Consider the following 8,824-nt stretch of genomic DNA (forward strand, 5'->3'; position numbering starts at 1 on the left):
TAAAATTAAAATTAAAATTTTAATTTTAATTTATTTTGTTAAAATTAATACAATAATTATTGTTAAAAACAAATGAGTGATATGAAAAAAGTGTTTTTTTTTTTGTAATATTCAATATATAGTCAATGATACAATATACAAAGATATATATAGGTGCTAGAAGAATCAAAGCAATAAAAATGTAATATCCTACAACAAATATACAAATATGTTAAATAAATATAATAAATGCTAATTGATCTTAATTGATCATAATTATACTCTAATATTTTCTCTCAAATTCAAGTGGGAGCTAAATATAACATCTTGAGTTTGGATACTAAAGTCTAAAAACGAGTAGCATGATGAGTTTTCGTGAAAATATCAACAGTTTGATCCAGAGTTCCAACAGCTATGAGACGAACAATAACATCAATAAAGAGACGTTGTCGTACAAAGTGACAATCAATCTCAATGTGTTTAGTGCATTCATGAAAAATATTATTATGGGCAATCTGAATAGCACTGCGATTGTCAAAAAAATATCAGTTGGGGACAACTGAGGATCCGGAGCACCCAAATATTCAAGAAGCCAAGGAATCGAGACAACCTCAACAGTGGTGTCCGCGAGAGCATGGTATTCAGCTTCGGTGCTTGATCGAGTAGTGAACGTTTGCTTCTTGGCTTATCAGAAAATGAGAGAGTCAGCAAGAAACAAACAATAACTAGTAGTAGAACGTTGATTAGTGGGATTCCCAACCCAATCAGCATCTGAGTACGCTTGAAGGATTAAAGATGAATGGACAGAAAAATGAAGGCCGTGAAATATAGTGCTTTTGATGTAACGAAGAATGTAAAGAATTGCCGCATAGTGAGTAGTACAGGAACCGACAAGAACTGGCTAAGAACATGAACTGGATAGGTGATGTCTAGTCGTGTGACATTCAAGTAGGCAAGACCTCTAACTAACTATCGATAAAGAGTATGATTATCCAAAATAGTGACATCTATAGGAGTAAACTGAACATTAGACTCTAGAAGAGTAGACTTAGTGTGACTATCTATAATTCTGGCTCGAGCAAGAAGATCAGAAGCATACTTAGCTTAGGAGATATAGATACCGTCATATGAGAATATGACTTCAAGGCTAAGAAAATAACTGAGAGAATCAAGATCTTTCATCTCAAAAGTGTGGTGAAGGGATGCTTTAAGATTAGAGATACCATCAACATCGTTTTCAATAATGATCATATCATCAACATACAAAAGTAGAAGAACAACCTCATGTTCACTTTTACGAATAAAGAAAGCATTCACATGAGAGCTGCAAGTGAAACCAAGATTGCATATAGTAGTGCTAAACTTTTCACACCATTTACGAGGAGCTTGCTTAAAACCATAAAGTGCCTTACGAAGGAGACAGACTTTGCTAGGACAAGGATATCCCGGGGGTGGTTTCATATAGACCTTTTTTTTTTTTCAAATCTTTATTAAATAATGCATTCTTCATATCCATCTAACAGAGACCTTTTTTAACCGTAGTAATGGCAAGGAGAGTGCGAACATATGTGAGACAAGCAACATGAGCAACAATCTCTTCATAATCAATACCATACTCTTGCGTATATCCTTGAGCAACCAATCATGCCTTATGACGGTCAATAGAACTATCAGAGTGAGTCTTAATTCTGTATACTTATCTACTACCCACAACTTCTTGATTAGAAGGAGGATTAACCAAGTCCCAAGTGTGTGCTTTTTCAAGTCCCTGAATTTCTTCCTACATTGCTTGTTGCCAATTTGAATTTGTGGAGGCTTATTGGAATAACTTAGGTTTATGGTGATGAAGAATGGTAGTGGTGCTGAAATTTTCATACCATTCACGAGGAGTTTGCTTAAGACTATAAAGTGCCTCATGAAGGAAACAGACTTTGCTAGAAGGACTATGATATTATGAGGGTGGTTTCATATATGCATTTTTTTTAAATTCCCATTAATAAATTCATTCTTCACATCCATCTGACAGAGAATATATTTTAACCACAACAATGGCAAGGGGAGCTCGAACAGATGTGAGACGAGCAACATGAGCAACAGTCTCTTTATAATCAATACCAGACTCTTGCGTATATCCTTGAGCAACAAATCATGCCTTATAACAGTCAATAAAACTATCAGAACGAGTCTTTATCATGTATACTCATCTACTACCCACAACCTCTTGATTAGAAGGAGGATCAATCAAGTCTCAAGTGTGTGCTTTTTCAAGTGCCTGAATTTCTTCCTACATTGTTTGCTACCAATTTGAATTTATGGAGGCTTCTCGGAATAACTTAGGTTCATAGTGATGAAGAATAATAGAAAAATAATGATAATCAAGAAGATGAGTAGGTGGATTTTTTATCCCAGAGGAACGAGTGGAGGGAGAAGGCATGACAGTAGGAGCAGGATCATTGTCCAGTCTAAAATCATCAAAAAATATAGAAGGTAGAAGCGTAGGAGGCTTGAGAGGTTAAATTGAGATAGAACCTATAGTATCATCATTAGGAAAAAGATCAACATTGGGGTTAGTGAAAAATGGTGACTGAGTAGAAAGAATGGACTCAAAAGAGGAAAAACTAGAGAACATGTGATGCTCCTATAATACAACATGACGAGATATACAAATACATTGAGAAATAGGATCCCAACAATGATAATCCTTGTGTTTAGTGCCATAGCCGAGAAAACAACACATACAAGCCCGATGTTCAAGTTTATTATTCATGAGGCTGGAGAAGAACAAAACAGAAACATCCAAAAATACAAAGGGAACGGTAATCTGGAGAAGTATGATAAAGACGCTCAAAGGGAGTAGTACTATCAAGGACAAAAGAAGGGAGTCTATTGATAACATGAACAACAGTGGGAACAGCTTCACCCCAAATACATTCAGGACACGAAGAAGAAATAAGCATTGCACGAACAGAGTTGACAATATCTTGTCTACTGTCTTTCGATATCACCGGTAATATTTGTCAAAAATCGCCCCCAAATATAACTATTTTCCCTCCAAATGGTTGATCAAGACTTTTTTGGATTCTTGAATCGCAAGGTGTCTCACATCGTCCTGTCAAGGACTTCAATGCAAATTCTATTTACCATCAGAGCTTCATTCCATATAATAAGCTGGCCCTTATAATCAAATATGCTAAAACACTATTTTGCTTTATATTGCATGTTGAGAATTCATCCAAGTTGATTGGGATTGCAAAATGCAAATATGTTGTTCTTCCACTGAGTAATAATAGGGACGCGATTGCACTTGAGGCAACCAATAGGACAATTTACCCTTTCAACCTGATCACAGTAGGTAGGGTTTTCCAAACAAATGTCTTCCAAGTACTGCCATAACCATATAGAAAAATACACCACCTTGTCCATTGTTCACAACTGTCATGATGGTGTCAAATATATTTTTTTGTTCATCAGTTAGCTTTGTCATAGAGTCAGCTAGTTCTGCATTAAACCTGTATCTATCTTAATGTAATTCGTCTAATAGCAACCTGTTAACACTTGACTGAAAATAACTGCTATACGGATAAGTCCATGTATGGAAATGGCATGGACAGAATCTCGTTTAAACTCTTGTTGTATGATCTAGAATCTTCTCAATTTCTAAAAGAGTAAGATCTCTCGTTTCCTTATCTGTCAGCTCTAGATCTATAAAGAGAAGCTACATTATTGTAGTTTATAATTTGTAATTGTATAAATCCTAAAACAGACAGTATTGTACTAAATTCTTCAAATAGATAATCCAAGAGTATAAAAAGATTGTGATGAATGAGTAAAACCGAAATTGTTAATAGTAAAGATAGATCCATCCCAAATATGAGCCTCGGTGCCGGATATGATTACCTGTGCTTTAATTCATAAAAGCTTGTGAAATAGTCCCACATACAAATTATGTTATCTAATTGGCACGAACAATTCTTGGTGATGTACAAAATAGAGTCAACCACAAAAATACATTCGAATAATTTTGTTGCTGACAAAAGTGTACTCGAATTTTGTTATCGATAAAAATGCCTTCAAATAATTTTAAAATGTAACAAAACACCTAATATTAAATATGTATTCTAAAAAAGTATTTTAAAAATTGAATTTTGATGCAGTTTTTTGCGAGCATGATTAGAAAAATGAGAAATTTTTATTCTTTATCTTTGGTATTTTTTGCTAAGTATATATTTTTTTGGTGATTTTTTTTTATCAACAACCAATAATACTTTTAAAAAATGAAAAAAATATATTAAATTTTTATCTAATTTTTGTGTGTGTATTTTTAAATAATTATCTAAATATTCCTATAAAATTTTAGATTAAATACATAAGCGGTTTGTCAAATACAAAAATCGTTTGTTACTTACAAAAAAAAAATTCTTTTGGGTATTTCTGTCGCGTTAACAAAAATTCGAGGGTATTTTCTCGATAACAAAATTCGAGTATATTTTTGTTAACGACAAAATTATTCGAGTGCATATTTGATAGTTTACCTATAAATAATATTCCAATTTTTATTTTTGTTAGTGACACATATTGCTCAAATACATTTATCCGTATAAAAACTTTGTATGATACATCAAATAATATTAGATTGCCAAGTAATCACTTTGAGTTCCCTATCTAGTCTACAAGCATATAAAATAATATACACAATGAAATACCAAAAAATTTTTGTGTGCATGTATGTCTTGGCTATGGTATGTGTATTGTGGTAAGACCATAATAATTTGTTACCTTCTTAGTTAGATAATGAATAAGAACATAAATTATGTGTAATGACTAATATGTGAGCTTATTATTTGAAATTTGAAATAATAGTGCAGATAGCAACAAACTTTGGTTCTTGTATGAGTTATAGGATATTTTCCGATAGACTTTTCTAACTGATTTCCCATGCATATTCTGCCCTTGTTTTGAATTTGATATTAGAAGAGTTATGAGAACCCAAATGGCTTGCTTCCTTAATGGGTATCAATGTACTCTTTATCATTATGAAGAATACTTTTCGCATAACATGCATCTCTATAGGTGGGGTATACAACAACATCAATGATTTTAATATCCTTATAGTTTGTAGGCCTCTAACAAAATTTAACAATAACTGAATATAGAGGGCATGAAGAAATAAAAGAGGACCATGCGTATGGATCATCCATGCGTACGCATCACTGAAGCAGAAAGGAATATCGTGTGTACGCATGTGTTGCGCGTATGCACGACCACAAGAAAACTTCTCAAGAAAATTCCTAATGAAAACTTTCTATTAGGGGAGAAAGTGCCTAAAAGGTGGAGGAATAAGAAAATTCCTACTGAAAACATCTCACCAGGGATGAAAATGGTGTTATCTCACCACCCATTGTTGCCATATACAGTGAATAAAATCTTATCTCTTGAGCATATTGTGCTAATAGATGAAGACACAGGTAGGAGATTTAAAGTGAGAGGGAAGAGTTGAAGCATTATGATCAACCTCCACCTTAACACCAAACAACTGTCAAGCTAGTGATGTTAAAGAAGCGGTTATTGGGAGGTAACCCAATATTTGGTATTTCTTTTCATTCTTCTTTTTTCTTTGTTTAAGGTTGTGTATGTGTTTAGATTAAGTTTGGTGTGCTACACCAATAGGATGTTTGCATTTTACTAGGTACTTGGCCTAGTTTCACATTGATTGTGTCACACTAAGTTTGGTGTTATCACACCTCACCTATGCAAAGTCCAACCCCCATGCAAACACATCAACAACCTAGTTATTTTACATTGTTTTATCTTTCATTTCATTTTGTTTTAATTTGGGATGTTTTATTTGAATAATCCTATGCATTACTTGATTGCCTTCACTTGATCATCATGTTTATCCTTATTCTATCACCACTATTTTTTCTTTGTTGCTTGAGGATAAATAATCATTCTAAGATTGGTGTTGGAGACTATGCTCTACATAGCCTTAGAGAAGATGAAGGCAACAATGATGATTAAGGTGGTATCCTTTCCTTTAAGCTTCCAGCTTTCAATTCCTTTTTGTGCTTCCTATCCTGTTTTTATATTTTCATTCTTTCTTATCTTGTCATGCTTGCTGAACTTACTACTTATGAAGTCCTTTTAAGCACTCTAATCACATGAAAAAGTGTTGTTTAGATGAAGAGAAGTTGAATTTAACAAATAAAAGTCCTCTGATGATAAGTGATGGTACATTAAGTGTGATGATCATGGATTGAGCTAAAAGGGTTCATGATCTTGTATGAAAAGGAAGGATGATTCCTTATGAGCATGAGGTTTAGAGAAGTATTATGAGATTTCTGACCACCGGAAAAGAGTCATTGAACTTGAATTGAAAAAGAAAAAGAAAAAAAAAGAAAAGAAACAGCAAAGAAAAATCAAGATAAAGATCAAAGGTTGCAAAGCTCTGAGCATCAATGGTTAAAGAGCCCAGTTATGTGTTTGTGGTGTGATTGTCCAAGGATAAAGCTCGGGCGATTAGATTCGAGGGTGCTTTACCACCTGGTAACTTGAACCAACTAGTTCGGGATTATCGGTCAAAAATCCACCATTAAGAGTTTCCTTGAGATAAAACATTTAGAAGTCCAAAGAGGCTCTAGACATCGATGGCTGGGACTTAAAACCTTTAACTATATGCTTGTGGTGCGAACGTATCAAGGAGTGGCTCAGGAAATTAGATCCGAGGGGTGCCTTATCACCCAATAACTTGGGCCAACTGGCCCGGGATTACCGATTGAATGCCCACTATCAAGAGTTTCCTTGAAAATGGAGCATTTAGAGTTGTCAATCCGAAAAAAGCTCTCTGTTATAAAAGATTCAAGGATAAATAAAAAACTTGAAAGAGGGGTCTCATAATATCACCCGAGCCTTAACTCTTAAGATACTTCATTCCTAAGAATTCAAGATTCATCAAGAAGGAAGATAATCCGTGACATTCACATGGTTTGATATACCCCACTCCTATGAGGGACATAAGCTTCAAGAATGATTTAACCCCCTTCCATCTAAAACAAGTCTTTTCTTTTTTTTTTCTTTTTTGCTTGAGAACAAGCAAAGTATTAAGTTTGATATTATGATGCGTGAGTATATTTATTGTTTTTCCTTCATTATTTTTATTTAAATTGCTAAGAATTCCCGTTGGATTAGCTATGATTTTGTGGTTAATTGAGCATTACTTTGAGTTAGTTGATTCATTGATTACTGGAGAATTTGGAAGAAAATTTATAAGGAACAAAGAGAAACAGAGGATAAGAGTCATCAAATGCAAGAAGTACATGGTACTGGAGCAAATAGAAAGCTCTTTGAATTAAACAGAAAACTCTCTGGACACAAAGTGTTGGAAACCAAGCTTCATGTGTAACGTGGAAGATAGCAGTGTGCCACACCAAACCAATTAGGTCTCCCAGGGGCATTAGGCACTTCAACATAAGATGTGGAAGCTTTGGCATTCAACGATAAAACGGAAGCCGTGCATATACATGGCCCATGCGTACACACAAGTGGCAGAATATGCTCATTCATGCGTATGCATGACCCATGCATACGCATGACTCCCATTTTAACGTGGTACATAGAAGAATAGACATTGGACGTGAAGACTTTTAAGTGGGATGTTGGCCATCATGCGTACGCATCTAACATGCGTATGCACAACAAGAGGATTTTGAGGTGTCATGCGTACAACACCTGGTTTGTGTGGGACGTGAATTTTTCTACGCGCAATGCCCAGGAGCGAATAGAGGCCAGAATTGAGGGAAAACAAAGTCACATATATACCACATGAGACTTTCCACATCCAACGTGAGCTATCAAGAGAGAATTGAATCAAAATTTGGGCTTCTACGTACGACGTGAATCCTTCACATGCCACGTGAGATTGTTAGCCACTCTTAGGGACTTTAACTTAGCCACCAAAACCTCCAATTTCTCATCACTTGTGTAGTTATTAATCAAAAGCTCAACAAAGGCCCACCAATCACAGCATTAATTGAGGATTTATAAGAAGAAAAAGATGGAAAGCTTGGCTGGAGGAAAATATTAATTAGTTGATTTTATTTTATTTTAAATTTGATTCTGTTTTAGTTTGAATTTGAATTCCTTTTAGGGTTAGTATTTAAAAGGAGAAGGGAGACATTTTGAGGGATCATCTATTCTTCTCTTCTTTGGTACTTTTTATCTTTTATAATTTTAGAATTTTTCTGAAGACATGAACAACTAATTCTCCTTGGTTAAGGTTAGGAGTTCTATTGATTCATATGAATTAATGTTTTAGCTTTTCTACCTTTGATTAATGTATTGATATTTTCTTTAGAAAAAGTTTTTGCTCTTCATCGAAAAGGGTTTTAATGTGTTGGGAAACAATTATTTTTTGACTTGAGTTCTTTTAACTTCTTGTAAAAGTTGATTAATTGAATTAAGTTTGAAAACCAATTCTCACATCTCTTAAGTTTTGAAAATAACTTGATATGTGACATCGAATCAACTAGGGGAGATTCTTATGAATTGTGTGGCGGATAAATCAGTGAACGTGCTTTAACTTTTTTCTTAAGTAATTGACTAATTGATTAGCGATTAATTATGTTAAAGAGAAATTAAATCACCAAAAGATTAGAGTTTGATTACCAATTATTTGCCATGGATGTATCTTTGCATGATCAAGGTGGGAAGTAAAAAATATTAATCCGGAAGTTTTAACATCTCTAAAACCTTAACTCATTTAATTATATTATCTTTCAATACTCAATGTTTGCTTTTGTTACATTGTTGTTTATGTTAGAGTTTTCAAAACCTTAAATTATGACTGTCT

Source organism: Arachis duranensis, chromosome 6 (genome assembly GCF_000817695.3).
Source record: "Arachis duranensis cultivar V14167 chromosome 6, aradu.V14167.gnm2.J7QH, whole genome shotgun sequence".
Lineage (NCBI taxonomy): Eukaryota > Viridiplantae > Streptophyta > Magnoliopsida > Fabales > Fabaceae > Arachis > Arachis duranensis.